The sequence below is a fragment of the Tasmannia lanceolata genome, unplaced genomic scaffold (genome assembly GCF_043159265.1).
Source record: "Tasmannia lanceolata isolate RefF3 unplaced genomic scaffold, GAP_Taslan_0.1 ptg000012l, whole genome shotgun sequence".
NCBI lineage: Eukaryota > Viridiplantae > Streptophyta > Magnoliopsida > Canellales > Winteraceae > Tasmannia > Tasmannia lanceolata.
This window is the reverse complement of record NW_027518689.1, coordinates 50044471-50062040: the sequence shown is the minus strand read 5'-3', so window position 1 is coordinate 50062040 and position 17570 is coordinate 50044471.

Sequence of the window (17570 nt, the reverse complement as noted above, 5' to 3'; positions counted from 1 at the left end):
GGATCATCCAATGGAAATGATTTTTGGGGCACAACCTATTTAGGCTGTGGCCCATCTAGTGGACGGTTTAGATCATCCTATGGTGCAAGCCATACCTTACTTTTTTAATCAAGTGAGAGTGCGATCATCAAAATATGGTAGTGCTGATAACATTACCGTTAACTTTTACAGTTTTACTCACGGTTTAGCAAAAGGAAATGATGAACATTTTAAAAAGAGAAAATGATCAAATGAAAGGACTTTCTACTCACTATGACATATGAAGAGGGGAGACTTGGAAATAACCAATCTATAGTGATGGTGACCGGTTTGCAAGGGTTTAGGACAAAAATACCCTCATTTTTAAAATACCGTCACCTCTCTCTCTCTCTCTCTCTCTCTCATGGGATGATCCCAACCATCAATTAGAGGGTTACAATTCCTCTCTCTTTCTCTCTCATGGGATGATCCCAACAGTCCATTAGAGGGCTCTCTCTCTCTCTCTCTCTCTCTCTCTCTCTCTCTCTCGTGGGATGATCCCAACCGTCCATTAGAGGGGCCCAATGCCCCCCTCTCTCTCATGGGATGATCCCAACCGTCCATTAAAGGGCCACAATGCCCCCCTCTCTCTCATGGGATGATTCCAACCGTCTATTAGAGGGCCACAATTCCTCTCTCTTTCTCTCTCATGGGATGATCCCAACAGTCCATTAGAGGGCCACAATGCCCCCCCTCTCTCTCTCTCTCTCGTGGGATGATCCCAACCGTCCATTAGAGGGCCCCAATGTCCCCTCTCTCTCATGGGATGATCCCAACCGTCCATTAAAGGGCCACAATGCCCCCCTCTCTCTCATGGGATGATCCCAACCGTCTATTAGAGGGTCACAATGCCCCTCTCTCTCATGGGATGATCCCAACCGTCCATTAGAGGGCCACAATGCCCTCTTTCTCTGATGGGATGATCCCAACCGTCCATTAGAGGGTCATAATGCCCCTCAGGTTCGTGCACCTCTCTCCGGTATCCTCTTATTCTGAGTGAACCTCCTCTCACAGGTTGGTAGTCTCTCCCTTTCAGTTGTTTAAACCCCTAAGTTTTTTAGAAATCTATGGTTTAAAGCCTTAAAGTTTGGTTTAAACCCCTAATTTTCCCCAAAATTTTCACAGATTATTGGTTTAAACCTCCAAGTTTGGTTTAGAAATTTAGTTTAGAAAACCCTATATTTTCCCAAATTAGTTGAGAAAACCGTATATTTTGGAAAATCAGTTTAGAAAACTCTATAATTTTCCCAAATCAGTTTAGACTCAAACCAATAAGTTAGGGTTGGTACTCTCACTCTTTCAGTTTGGAAAATCAGCAACTAAAACCCTAATTTTTTTTTAGAAATCTATGGTTTAAAGCCCTAAAGTTTGGTTATGTTTTTTAGAAATATATGGTTTAAAGTCGTAAAGTTTTGTTTGAACCCTTAATTTCTTAGAATTGTATGGTTTAAAGCCCTAAAGTTTGGTTTAAACCCCTAATTGCTTCCAATTTTTTCACAATTTTTTTTCGACCCACAATTACGGGCAACTTCTTCCCGCCGATGTATTCAAATGATACTGCATCCTTTACAAAGCCGTCGACGTGTAAGATAAAAGAAGCTATTCGTTCTACCGTTCTTCTGTTTACACAAAATTAAACCATTGTCAAAATAACCAATTGAAAAAAAATTATTCCAATTAACAAGTAAAACAGCCATTTTAGAATTATGCACAACTTCAACCACTACTAAATCTCCATAAAACAACATAAGCCACTACTAAGACAATTTGGGCAACTTTTAAACACTCTAGACCACTACTAAGTCATGACAAGGAAATATGAACCACTGCTTACCCTATATAAACCACTTATAAATTCTATAAACCACTGTTAAGCCAATATAAACCACTTATAAACACTCTAAACCATTGGTAATCCTAAATAAACAACTTATAAACACTCTAAAACCACTGGTAAGTCTATATAAACCACTTATAAACACTCTAAACCACTGATAGGGTTATATAAACCACTTATAAACAATATAAACCACTGATAAGCCACTCTAAAACCACTAGTAAGTCTATATAAACCAATTCTTACCCTGTATAAACCATGTATAAACACTCTAAACCACTGATAAGCCTACATAAACCACTTATAAACAGTCTATACCACTGATAGGCTTATATAAACCACTGTTTACCCTATATAAACCAGTTGTAAAAACTCTAAACCACTGATAAGCCTATATAAACCACTTACAAACACTATAAACTACTTCTTATCCTGTATAAACCATGTATAAACACTCTAACCCACTGATAAGCCTACATAAACCACTTATAAACAGTCTAAACCACTGATAGGCTTATATAAGTGAAAATCCGATATAGGGGGTCCCAAGTTATAATTGAAATGGCAACTATGAGGAGGGAGAATACGGTTGTTTAAGAAAACTAGAATTTACCAATTTGAAAAACTTAAACCGATTAAGAGATCAAAAACAATATTTTAAGCATACAAGTTAAATCTAATGGTGCAATGCAAATGAAAGAGCAAAGAGATAGAAAGAGTGCACCCGAGATTTTAAAGTGGTTCGGTCCTCAAACCCGAGGCCTACTCCACTCCACCAACCAAACCCGTTGATGGCTTCACTATTTGATCTTCTTAACCTTGGCGAAGATCGGTGCCAATTACAATTGCTTTAACCTTGGTGGCAATCCTCACCACGGAGAAAAAAAGGGCTCCGCTTCTCCGAATACTCGCCCGAATACAAATCTTGAAAGATGAAAGAAAGAACTAAAAGATCCCTTCACAAGGGTTACAAAAGATGTACAATTGAGAGCCTATGATCCAAATCCTAGAGTTGGTGATGAGAGGCACAATTGAAGCTTGATTCACTCTTGGGTATTCAAATGAAGTTTAAGAGTGTTAGGATTGATAGTTTGTATGTTTAGAACACCCATATTTATAGGAAAAACAAAATATGACCGTTCAGTGGCATTACGGTAATTCCAGCAAAATTCCAAACGGCTCTTTTTCAGACCGTTGGAGTGTTCTCGGAGTTCCGAGAATAATTCTCGGAGTTCCGAGAATTCTCGGAGTTTCGAGAAAAAATCTCGGAGTTCCGAGAAGCCTCACAGAAATTGGAAAAAGTCTACTGGACCATTTCTCGGAGTTCCGAGAATAATTCTCGGAGTTCCGAGAATTCTCGGAGTTCCGAGAAAAACTCTCGGAGTTCCGAGAAGCCTATGCAGAGCAGATTTTCAATTCTGTTTTGGGCTTCCAATTCTCAACCAAGATGGGATTGCTATGAGGGTTCCAAGGTGTTGGAACTCCACAAATACAATCACTTGTTTATTTAGGGTGTGTGAGATTAACTTAATTATGCCTTTAAAAACCTAATCTAGGTTTGGATCAATTACATTTAAAAAATGGTCTTCAATATTAATTTCTTCATGTCTTCAAGTCTTCATGACTTCTTGCTTGATGACTTTGGCCTTCCAATTAGTGGTCCAATGTGGGCTTCTTGGCCTTCAATCCAAGCATCCTTGATCTTACTTTATCAAGATCTACAACTTAGACAAACAAACACATTAGTGATAAATGATCACTTGTGTATTGGAATCATCAAAACAAGATGGGAATGCCAAGGTAAAAACCATTGGGCTTACAATAAGCCACTGTTTACCCTATATAAACCAGTTGTAAACACTCTAAACCACTGATAAGCTTATATAAACTACTTATAAACACTATAAACTACTTCTTACCCTGTATAAACCAATGATAAACACTATAAACCACTGATAAGCCTATATAAACCACTTATAAACACTCTAAATCACTGATAGGCTTATATAAACCACTGTTTACCCTATATAAACCAGTTGTAAACACTCTAAACCACTTATAAGCCTATATAAACCACTTATAAACACTATAAACTACTGCTCACCCTGTATAAATCATTTATAAATAATTATAAACCAATTATAAACACTCTAAACCACTGGTAAGCCTTAATAAACCATTAATTACGATTATAAACCACTACGGAGGTTTCTTAACCAAAGAAGCTATATAAACCACTTATAAACACCCACTTCAGTACCGGTTTATGGTAGTGAAATACTGGTTAAACTTAAGAAATTAGTGGTTTACAGAAAAATAACAATGATTATAAAGTGTTTAAAGTAATTTAAATAAGATTAAATAGTGATTGAAGGCTTTCTGCAATGGAAGACAGTAGTTTAACATGGAAAAGTTTCATTCAAGTTTATAAACATGCCTTATAATGGAAAGAGAGGGGAGAGGGGTAAAAATACACACCTTTCCATTAAATGGAAGCTTTCTGCAATGGAATGGTGGTTTCTAGTGAAGATTTTTAAGATTTCTAAATCCAATAACGTTTTTTTCCAATATTTGTTGAAAATGGAGGCGTTGTGCAATGCAATGAAGGGTTAGGAAGGCTTTTACATCTAAAAATGAGGTTTTCAGCAATAGAATGGAGCTTTTGGCATCTAACAATGGAGGTTTTTGGGTTTCAAAAATGGAGGTTTTTGGGTTTTTCATACGTACGTTTTTTTGGTAGGTGGAAGGAAGAAGAAGAAGAGGGAAAAAGGTGGGTTTTGGGATTTGTTTTTCTCTAAATGTAATCATTTCAAAAAGGTGATTTGATAGGGGGAGAGAGAGAGAGAGAGAGAGAGAGAGAGAGAGAGAGAGAGTCAAGGGCATTTTAGTCATATGCACTCTTGATTTGTGATTTAGAAAACACCCCTCTTGAAATGTCATAGTCAGTAGAAACCCCTTCTATTTGGTCATTTTCCCTTTTAAAAACTATTTTCAATGCCCCATTAAAATACTATACTTTAGATAGGGAGAAGTGATATATATTTGACCCTTTTTCTTCCCGAGACAAGCCTCCTCAAGTACATTTATGACCAGCCTTTTACACTACAAGGTGGTGGCTCAAGGAAGGAAAAAGGGGCGAATATTACATTTCCCTAGATATGTAGTCTGAATTATTTTTTTTTGTACGTCCCAAGTGCATTTGGTTTGGTGGATTCAGCCATTGTTTTCAGGATCTGATTCCAAACCTCCCAATTGTTTGGTTAAAAAATGGAATCAATGGGAAGAAATTGACACCGAGGTGGAATTAGAGAGGAAGAAACTGCCGGAATCTGTTTGCTGCCCCAAGAGGTGGTATTCTGATTCCAGTTTGAATAGAAGTTTTATTTGATTTTTTAAATTAATTTCTTTTTAATTTTTTTTCTCATTCTCTTTTAGGGTAATCCGAATAGCATATGTCGACCGCAGTTTGAATAGAAAATTTATTAGATTTTTTAAATTAATTTTCTTTTAATTTTTTTCTCATTCTGTTTTAGAGATAATTGGAATAGGAATTTGAATATGATGTCAATTCCGATTCTTGATTCCATCAATCCGAACCCGGATATGAGAAATCCTAACACTAATTTATTTTAGTCTATTGCACTAAAAAAGCCCTCTTTTTGTTACTTTGTAGTCATTTAAGTGGGGACTGTTGGCTTAGTACAGAACATTACCAGTTGTTGTTTTTACCCATAAAGATGACTTGCTTTTTTATAATCTAAACTGTTCATAAGTTGCAGCCTGAGATCTCGAGCATGTGTTGCATTGCCCATGTGCTTAGCGCTTATCACTGTATACAGGCTTATATCTTCTTTCCAGCCCATGGGTTGCATTGCACATGTGCACCATCTTCCTTTGCAGCATCATTGTTCCAGTAATGGTTTAAAATTTCGGTTTCGGTAACCGTTTCGGACCGCACCGAAAACCGAAATTTTGTAACACTTTTTTTTTAAAAAAATGGAATTTTAATCGAACCGAGAAATTTCGGACCGAAATCACCGAAATTTGGTAAATGGCGAAAAATGAAATTTTGGAAAATTTCGGTTTCGGTCCCCACCGAAACTGAAATTTTGTAGAGGATGATGCCTAGGGGTGCAAGTTTGGCCTTGTCAGCCCTGAGCTGCCCTGAGCCCGAACAGGGTCGGGGCTGGATTTTCCAACCCTGAGGGCAGGTCAGGGCTCATTTTTTTAGACCCCGACTCAGGTTGGGCCGGGTTCTGGGTTAATGCCTCGGGTACCCTGATCCGGCCCGACCATAAGTTTTCTATTATAGAGTTAAACCATTTGTGCATGTTTCTTTTGCTAATGTTTTCTATTATCTTGGATTGATGTTTCTTTAGATTATTATTATTAATTGTCTCTGTTGCCTGTCATGTTGTTGAATTTATATTGTCTTATTTTGTTCCCTTTCTCTGTTTATTGATCATTTTGTTCTATATGATAAGTGGTTGCTTTATTTTTGGCACTCTTAATAGGTATTTGCACTAGGGTCAATTAGGGCCGGCCCGGCCCGGCCTTGCCCTGCCCAATCAGGGCCAATCAGGGCGGGCCAGGGCCAACACTGAACCCTGTAGGGCGGGCAATGGGTTGAGGTTTTTAGGCCCTGACTCAGGGTCAGGGCGGGTCAGGGCCGAGATAATGGGATCCAGGGTTGGGCTAGGGTTTTGAAAAATCCGACCTTGTTGCAACCCTACTGATGCCCCTTTTGTAGAGGATCTTTCTACAAAAATGAAACTCAACGAATGATCCAGCATAATCTTCTATAAGGGCATTTAACACTGCGAAATTGCTTCCAAGATAACCTTGCACACCAAAAGTCAAGGTGGAAATCATATCCGAACATGCATCCAATCAATCAATGCCCAATAATCTGAACTGAATCAACGAATAGCCTCGCTGCTATCACAGTACAGCGTAATTGGTCTCTCAACAGATGGAACGACGCTAAGGTCATCCAAAAACTTCTGCAGCCATATTGCCTCTTTCGCCGCTTCACTGGCGGTGATATATTCTGTTTCAGCGGTAGAATCTGCCGTGGTTTCTTGTTTACAACTCCTCCAAGATATCTCCCCACTAGCCAAAGTAAAAACAAAGCCTGAAGAAAACTTCATATCATCAACGTCAGAGTGAAAGTCCGCGTCGGTAAAGCCAGAAACAACTAACTCGTCAACCCCATAAACCAAATAATAATGTTTGGTTCTCCTAAGGTAGTTAAAAATATGTTTAACCGCCGTCCAATACTCAGAACCTGGGTCTGACTGATATTTGCTAACCACACTTACAGAATGACAGATATCTGGCCTTGTACATAACATGACGTACATAAGACTTCCCACAGCCAAAGCATAGGGAACTTTATTCATCATCTGCTTCTCCTCAGTTGTCTTTGGAGATATCTTCATGGATAGCCTGATTCCATGCCTGAAAGGGATTAATCCCTTCTTGGAATCTGACATATTAAGCCTTGCCAATATCTTGTCGACGTAAGCCTCCTGTGATAGCCCAAGCTTCCTACTTTTTTGGTCCCTAAATAATTTAAGTCCTAATATATAAGAAGCATAACCCAGATCTTTCATTGCAAATGTACTGGAAAGCCATAACTTTGTGTTAGATAACATTCTTACATCATTCCCATTGAGTAGAATGTCATCCACGTATAGAACCAAAAAGGTTACGGCACTCATATTGACTTTCTTGTATACACAAGCCTCATCAACATTTTGAGAGAAGCTAAACTCTTTGACCGCTTGATCAAAACAATGATTCCAACCGCGAGATGCTTGCTTTAATCCATAAATGGATCTCTGCAACTTGCACGCCTTTTGATTATCCTCTCCAGCAGCCTCAAAATCCTCTGGCTGGATCATATAAATATCTTCCTGAATGTTTCCATTCAAGAAGGCAGTTTTGACGTCCATCTACCTAGTGGTGTCAATGGATACAGACGGTCCGATGGATCCTTCGAATATGAACGTTAATGAACATGATCTAAACATATCAATAGGATCCATGGGCCTATGTTGGATCATCAAATGTTGGATCCAAAAATTTTCGGATTGGATATGGGCTTGCAACAGATATCCATTGGATAGTCACGATCCGAACTGTTTTACCAAAATACCCTCCAAATTTTCATAATGTTTATAATTCTTTGAAGGGTATTTTCATCAAAACCTCTAATTAATGAAGTGGATTGGGATTTCACGACTCAAAAGCGACTTCTCGCCTCTCGCATCTTAGGGTTTTTTTTTTCTTTTGCTGTGAGATTTCAAGAAGAGTGAGGAGGGGAGAAGAAGAAACTTCGAGCTTCTTGTAAGCCCAATGGTTTCCACCTTGGCATTCCCATCTTATTTTGACGATTCCAATACACAAGTGATTTAAGATCACTAATGTGTTTGAATGTCTAAGTTGTAGATCATAATGGTGTCAAGACAAGAGTGCTTGGAATGAGGCCAAGAAGCTCTCATTGAACCACATTCGGAAGGCCAAAGACATCGAAGATCCAAGACAATTGAAGACTTGAAGAATCTATCGAAAATCGAAGTCTATAGAATGTATAAGATCCAATCTTAGTATTAGATTTTAAGAGGCATAAAATAAGTTAATCTCACACACCCTAAATGTATAAAAGACTGTCCTTGTGGTGTTCCAACACCTTGGAACCCTCATAGCAATCCCATCTTGGTGTAAAGTTGGAAGCCCAAGAAACAGAATTGAAAATCTGCTGCTGATAGACTTCTCGGAACTTCGAGAGAATTCTCGGAGCTCCGAGCTCGGAACTCCGAGAGAATCCTCGAAGCTCCGAGAAATGGTCCAGTAGAAATTTTCCATCTTCTATTTGTATTCCCAGAACTCTGAGAGAAATTCTCGGAACTCCGAGAAATATTCTCGGAACTCCGAGAACACTATAACGGTAAGAAAAATAGCCGTTGGTAATTTTCCCAGAATTACCACTATGCCCCTCAAACGGTCATATTTGGTTTTTCTATATATATGGACTTTCCAATCTTTCAAACCATCAATCCTAACACTCTTAAACTCTACTTGAATATCCCAAGAGTGAATCAAAGCTTATTTATGCCTCTCATCCTCTAAGATTAGGATTTGGATCATAGGCTCAATTTGTACATCTTATTCAAAGTTGTAAACCCTTGTGAGGGATTTTTTAGTTCTTTCTTTCTTATTCTAAGATTGTATTTGGGCGAGTGCGAAGGGACGCGGAGCCATCCCTAGAGGGCTAGTACGAAGGGGACGCGGAGCCATCCCAAGAGCGAGTGCGAGGAGACGCGGAGCTTTCTCCGGTTCGTGGCAAGTCTTGCGAGGCGGATCCGAACCAAATTGTAATTGGGTTGATTCCTTGCCATTAAAGGAATCCTTAGTGAAGCCATCAACGGGTTTGGTTGGTGGAGTGGTGTAGGCCTCGTGTTTTGAGGACCGAACCACTTTAAATCTCGGGTGCACTCTCTCTTATCTTTTGCTCTAAATTTGCATTGCACTTAGGATTTAACTTGTTTGCTTAATATTCATTCCTTGATCCCTTGATCTACAAAATTAGGTTAGAAGTTTTCAAAAGATCAAAACTTGTTAGGAACCTAAATTTTTATCTCCTCATTTGTTGCCATATCGGGACCACCCTTGGATTTTCACTTGGTATCAGAGCCTTGGCTCTTAAAAGATTTTCTTTTCTAAAAATCTTTGGAATTTTTTTTGTTTTCAACAAGGGAAAGATCATAAGATCTTTGGCAACTTTCTAATTGTGAAATGACGGATAAAAATGGAACCGGACTTCCGGAAGGCCATTCCCACAACTAGACCTCCTTTCTTTGATGGGTCCAACTATGGACATTGGAAGATAAGGATGCGTATCTATCTTCTTTCGATATATGTGGAACTTTGGCACATTGTTGAAAATTGATACATTTTGCCTTCCAAACCATTTGAAGAATGGAGTGTTGTAGAGAAAAGACACGCAAATTTAAATTACAAAGCTATAAATTCTTTGTTTTGCGCCTTATCTACGGAGGAGTTTAATCGAGTTGCTCTTTTTGATTCCGCCAAGGTTATTTGGGATACACTTGCCGTTACCCATGAGGGAACATCACAAGCTAAGGATTCCAAAATAAACTTGTTAAAGAGCAAATATGAAATGTTTAGAATGGGTCAAAATGAATGTATTTTTCGATATGTATACCCGATTCTCTACAATTTCTAATGAATTAGGTAATCTTGGTAAATCTTATCCTACTGATGAGCTTGTGAGTAAGTTGCTTAGGTCACTTCCTCCTTATTGGGACCCAAAAGTCACCGCCATCCAAGAATAAAATTTTTTCAAGACGCTATCTATGGAGGAGCTTGTAGGATATCTAATCACTCATGAGATGCTCCTCACTAGCCGTCAAGAAGAGAAGAAGCCGAAAGAGAAGGAAAGAGAAAGCCGATCTCTAGCTCTAAAGGCCTCAAAGACGGACTCATCATCAAGTGATGCGGATAGCGATGAGGAAGAAGCTTTAAGAAAATTTAAAAGCTTATGGAGAAAGCAACACAATAAGGATAAAAAGAAGAAGAAAGAAGAAAGTGAAGTAGAAGGAGGAATTAGGTGCTATAATTGTAAGAAGACGGGACACATAAAACTGGAGTGTCCACTTCTCAAGTCATCTTCCTCAAGATACAAGGGAAAGAAGGATTGGATGAAACACAGGGCTCTTGCAGCCGGTTGGGATGGGGAAAGCACGTCGGGCAAGAGTTCAAGCGAAGGGGAAGATAAAAAAGAGGATCTTTGCCTCATGGCACTCTCCCATGATGTTGAGGTAAATTCTAACCCCTCTTGCTATTCATCAAGTAGTGATAGTGAAAACATATCTTATGATGAATTATGCTCAACCTTGCATTCTCAAATTTCTAAAAATAAGGTTCTTAAAAAATCTATTTCAAAATTAGAAAATAAACTTGATTTTTTGAAAAATGAGTCATCCTTTTCCATATCCAAATCTCAAGCACAACTTGAAAATGTTAAACTTGAGATTAAAACGCTTAAGGGTTGTTTGGATGAGAAAACTTGCCAAATTGTCAAACTTCAAGATATGGCAAGCTCTTCCAAAACTAATGAAGATGCCAATAATGATTTTCTAAATCAAATAACCCATCTTCATAATGAAAATGAAAGGTTAAGATTATGTCTCAATGGTTTTTCAAATGGTGATAAAATTATAGACATAATCTTGAAGAAGACTAGTCAAAGACCTAATCATGCACATTATGATAGGACTAGTTCATCTAACCCTCATGTTAGATGCCATTATTGTGGAATTAATGGTCATTACAAATTCCAATGTGCATCTAAGATTAGCGATTATGGTGGAACCAATAAATCTTGGGTTCCCAAAACCCCCATATGATTCTCTTCATATGTTCTTAGATTAGGGGCTTATGCTTAAAATTGAATATCTTTTTATGGTTAATTAAATATCCCCTCTTATGTTGAATAAAAATTCTAAATAAGGGGGAGTTCTATGTTTGTCTTTTTCCTTGAAAAATGGGGAGCTTAAATTTGTAAATTTTTATCCCTTTGTTTTTCTTCTACCCCATATTTTTGATAGATACCAAAGGGGGAGCGAAATCTAGGTTAAGAAAATATATGCATGCTTTTAATGGAAAATCTCTTGTGGTTGTCATCATCAAAAAGGGGGAGATTGTAAGCCCAATGGTTTCCACCTTGGCATTCCCATCTTATTTTGATGATTCCAATACACAAGTGATTTAAGATCACTAATGTGTTTGAATGTCTAAGTTGTAGATCATAATGGTGTCAAGACAAGAGTGCTTGGATTGAGGCCAAGAAGCTCTCATTGAACCACATTCGGAAGGCCAAAGACATCGAAGATCCAAGACAATTGAAGACTTGAAGAATCTATTGAAGATCGAAGTCTATAGAATGTATAAGATCCAATCTTAGTATTAGATTTTAAGAGGCATAAAATAAGTTAATCTCACACACCCTAAATGTATAAAAGACTGTCCTTGTGGTGTTCCAACACCTTGGAACCCTCATAGCAATCCCATCTTGGTGTAAAGTTGGAAGCCCAAGAAACAGAATTGAAAATCTGCTGCTGATAGACTTCTCGGAACTTCGAGAGAATTCTCGGAGCTCCGAGCTCGGAACTCCGAGAGAATCCTCGAAGCTCCGAGAAATGGTCCAGTAGAAATTTTCCATCTTCTGTTTGTATTCCCAGAACTCTGAGAGAAATTCTCGGAACTCCGAGAAATATTCTCGGAACTCCGAGAACACTATAACGGTAAGAAAAATAGCCGTTGGTAATTTTCCCAGAATTACCACTATGCCCCTCAAACGGTCATATTTGGTTTTTCTATATATATGGACTTTCCAATCTTTCCAACCATCAATCCTAACACTCTTAAACTCTACTTGAATATCCCAAGAGTGAATCAAAGCTTATTTATGCCTCTCATCCTCTAAGATTAGGATTTGGATCATAGGCTCAATTTGTACATCTTATTCAAAGTTGTAAACCCTTGTGAGAGATTTTTTAGTTCTTTCTTTCTTATTCTAAGATTGTATTTGGGCGAGTGCGAATAGACGCGGAGCCATCCCTAGAGGGCTAGTGCGAAGGGGACGCAGAGCCATCCCAAGAGCGAGTGCGAGGAGACGCGGAGCTTTCTCCGGTTCGTGGCAAGTCTTGTGAGGCGGATCCGAACCAAATTGTAATTGGGTTGATTCCTCGCCATTAAAGGAATCCTTAGTGAAGCCATCAACGGGTTTGGTTGGTGGACTGGTGTAGGCCTCGCGTTTTGAGGACCGAACCACTTTAAATCTCGGGTGCACTCTATCTTATCTTTTGCTCTAAATTTGCATTGCACTTAGGATTTAACTTGTTTGCTTAATATTCATTCCTTGATCCCTTGATCTACAAAATTAGGTTAGAAGTTTTCAAAAGATCAAAACTTGTTAGGAACCTAAATTTTTATCTCCTCATTTGTTGCCATATAGGGTACACCCTTGGATTTTCACTTCTCCTCCGGCCACCGATCCCCTCCAGCATCTCCCCCTATACGCTACTTCCACGACCTCTTCTAAGCCCCAACCGCCACTCCATAATCACCTCAAAATCGCAGCACCACCATTATGCTTTCATTATGCTAGTCTATTGAACATATATATTGTCATGAATATACTATTAGTTCATCACTTTGTTATCACTGAATAGTATTGTTATATATAATATTCTTTGATAATAGTTATACATGATATTCTTTGATACTAGTTATACATTATATTCGTGTATGTAATTTAGATTAATTTTATTGTTTAAAGCATTATTTTACTCATAGATTAAATATAAATAAAATTTTAATTCATTTGAAGAAAATGCATATAGACACACTAAGAGTGGACTGGCATTTTAACTCCTTTTTAAAAAATAATAATTGTGTACTTAGCTAGTGGGACATAATAGGACACTCCGATGGACGGTCCGAATTAAAATGGATCGTGATCGTGACGTGGAAAGTAGGATCCGAAGAACAATCCGAATCCGATCCGACCGAGAAGGAATTTGAATCGATCGTGACTGTGACATAGGTGGATCCGATCCGAAGTGGATCCGTTGACACCCCTATATCTACCAGATCTCATAATCATAATGTGCAGCGATAGCCAACAAAATCCTGATGGACTTTAACATAGCTACAGGCTAAAATGTTTCCTCATACTCAATTCCAGCCTTTTGAGTATAACCCTTTGCCACAAGCCGTGTCTTGTAGGTCTCCACCGTTCCATCAGGGCCCTTCTTTCTCTTGAAGATCCATTTGCATCCAATGGGCTTAATACCCTCTGGTGGATCGACTAGAGTCCAAACCTTGTTGGAATACATAGAGTCAATTTCGAATTTCATAGCATCTAACCATTTGCTCGCATCGATGTCTAATATTGCCTCTCTATAGTTAAAGGGATCCGTTTCTTTTATGTTTGGATTAATTTTCTCACCCAGATAGAGATATCTATGGGGTATTCTTATCTCACTAATTCGTTTCTTCTATGCAACCAATAACATACAAGGAGAATTAACTATAGATTATATACATATATCTATTTAGCACAAATCTATAGGACTCAGACAAATGACAAGTAGACTATAAAAGATTATGTCTGAGAGAGACATCTATGGCTCATGCAAGTGATAATATATCACTTATGGGTAAACATGAGCAAGATATGACATTTTAAGCCTCCATGGATAGTCTATGGAGATTGGACATAAGTAACATGAGACATAAGGTTCATGGTCCAAACCTCTACATCTACATCTACACCCACAAACCACTAATGAAAGGGTAAGGCATTAAACACAAAGTGCATAAGCCCATAGAAAATCAAAATGTGAGGGAGACAAGTGTTCCCATCACAATGTATTGCATGACAACCACCATAATGTGTGAGTGCCCAACAATGATACTAGATTCCTATGACATTTTTAATTTTACTCAATATGAGTTTCATACATTGAATCTAGATACATTTTTAACTTCCATATATAATATATTCTTGTATGAATTTAGGGAGAGATCCAAGGACTCTTTTAGAGTATATCAAGAGATGAACACCTTGGGCAAATGCATTCCAAAATGAACTACTATGACTAGATAATTTCATCTTAGTCATGAGAGGATATTCAATTTAAACTTTTGAAACACATTTATTTTAACCCATCAAGATATTTTATACATTTAATGGTAATCATTAAGCACACAAGAATGGGTTTGAAGGACAACTAGGTGCCTAGTAATAGACATGATTACTCACCTAGGGCACAAAAGATGTCTAAGCACAGATTTGAGTGGATTTCCTTAGACATGGCTTTTAACTCATTAATTTTGCTAGAGATAACATCCCAAACAAGTTGAATGTCCTAACATCTAGCAGGTGCCAAATTTGTCCTAGATAGAGTTCAAATATGGAGGAAATGGACTTGATAGATCAAGTTGAACTCATGGGCAAGGAGTGGTTGATTTTCATGGAAGCACACATATAGTTTTCACTTTGAGATTTTCTATTGTGGATTTTCTTTGTGGATGAATACTAAGTGCAAGAGGATATGAGACAAATTGTGTGCACTTAGACTAAAAATTCTACAATGACATTCAAGAAAGTACAAAGTAAATAGTCTAAGATAATTATAACTTTGTTTTACTTATAGCTATAGCATGAATATGATGTGATCATTAAAGCACAAGAATGCTAGATACTAAAATATTAAACTTGAAATGAAGTATCTAGAATGAAAAATTCATATGATTTAACATTTAAGCACAACCCATATATAATATATTCAAATGATGATTTGAATGGGGAATTTTGGAACCCAAGTTGTTTTAGTTCCACTCAAGTTTGTATGCGGGAGTGTATCTTTTCTTACCCAAACAAACTTGTCTGACTTCACAAATCTAAGCTTACACCTAGATTTGTGATGTCCTAATCTACCACAATAAGTACATGAGTAATGATTGGTAGATGAGGAAGACGAAGAACCACAAGAATGCACATGATGACAAACATGTTTGTCTTTCTCTTCTTGCAATCTTTGGTTCTTAATGGAGAGTTCTTCATTTACTAATTTGATCTTATTTACTTGATTTTCAAGGCAATTTATTTGTTGAAATAAATTAGCATTCAATTTTTCTTCATTTTCACAAACAAGTATATATTTTTCATTTAAATTCTTGTTTATATTTTTAAGGCTTTCATTTTCTTTTCCAAGGATATTGCATTGTTTAATTAAGTCATCATTTTCATTTATCAAAATTTTGCTCAAATGACTTAATTTTTCATTTCTTTTCAAACTTTCATTAACATCCGATTTTAAATTTTAAATTTGCTTTTCCAATTAAAAAATTGAATGTTCTAAAGATTTTTTCTTTACAAAAGATTTTTGTAGAGTCTCTTTTTGTTCAACAATAATATTTTTATCATTTGAGGAGAGACTATCATTTTTCTCATAAAAATTTTCAAGATTAGTGCAAATATCTTTTGCATTTGTACATGATGAAATTTTCTCAAAAGCATTGGGACATAGTCCACAACATATTACAATAGTTGAAATACAAGTGTAACAACCCAAGAGGGGTGAATTGGTCAATTAGAAATTTTAGGCTTAATTAGGGGAAGATTAAAAAATTAATCCATTTAATTAAGCACTAATTAGTCTAACTCTTGTTCAAATAGGCATATTGATCAAAGCTATGGTTTAGACATTCTAATCATGCACATTTACTAACCCTTGTTCAAATATATATTATAATGCAATTAGGGTTTATACATTTAAATCAAGTGCATTTACTAACCCTTGTTCCATTAAAAGCATAAACAAGTTAGGGTTAGAGATTACCAATCACCACACCCGCGAGAGAGAGGGAGAGAGAGAAAGCATCCACAAGGCACAAAATTTATAGTGGTTCAGTCTATTACAAGACCTACTCCACTCTTCCAAGTTTTCCTCCTTGGGATCTTCACTAAAAATGATGAAGCCGTACACCCGACTCCTCCATCTCCAAAGGGAACAAACCCTTTCTGCACGAAGCCTTGAGAGGGGACACACCCTCTGACATGATTCACCTTTATTAACGAGCCGAATCGGAGACCCTCGTCATGTCTTCTCAATTCTTAACGGGCCGAAGTGAAAGCCCTCGTCTTCACCTTTGTTAACGGCCGAAGAGAAGACCCTCATGAAGAACAAAAATAAAATAAAAACTCTCATGCCTCTTACTAGGAGGATTACAACTTTATAAGCTCAGAATCACTCTAAGAAAAAACAAATGTAAAGCCCTATGGAGTGCCTCTTGATAAGATGTAGAAATGGAAGATCAAAGAGGCTTTTAGCTTTTGATTAAAAACTTGAAGCTCAGAGAGAAATGGAATTTGATCTTTCTCAAATGTTCAAAAGCTTATAGAGATAGGTTTTAATCATGTATATATAGTGTATTTGAAAATATGACCGTTTGGGGGCAAAACCGTAAAAAACGGGGTTGAAAAGGTCAAGCAGGGCAGGCCCCAACGACTAGTTTGCTCGACCACGGTGGTCGACCAAGCCACAATGGTTGCCCGCTCCTATTGGGTGCCCTTTTATATTTTCAAATTTCTTACCATCATGGTCGATCAGCCCATGACGGTCGCCCGGCGAGGGCTACCTGTTCGCTCAAAAATTTAAGCTCAAAAACCTATCCGCTGTAGACCGACCCACGGCGGTCGCCCGGCCTATCCCGGTCGACCGACCCTGTATAAAATTCTATTTTAACTTTAAAAGTTCAGGGGCTTTTGGGCCATGGTCTTTGGGCTAAAGTCCTAGGTTTTCAAACGCATTTTTTGAGTGTGTGTATGGTTTTCAAAGATGTAAAAAGTTAAGTATGAAAATCATTTGAAAACCTTTTGAAAGTGCATTTAAACATAAAATCAAGAAAACTCTAAATACATTCTAAAAATGAATACCATGAGTCTTCTTGGAATGTATCAGCTCCTTTGCACTTCCATGGACTTCTTCGGCTTGAGTGAACATCTCGAACGCTGTCTTTGCTCTTGTGACTTCCTCCAATCTTCAAATCATGTTGAGAGGTGCATGAGGAGTCACCATGGCATGTTCATCTCCAAGCTTCTACTTGACACTTGTTA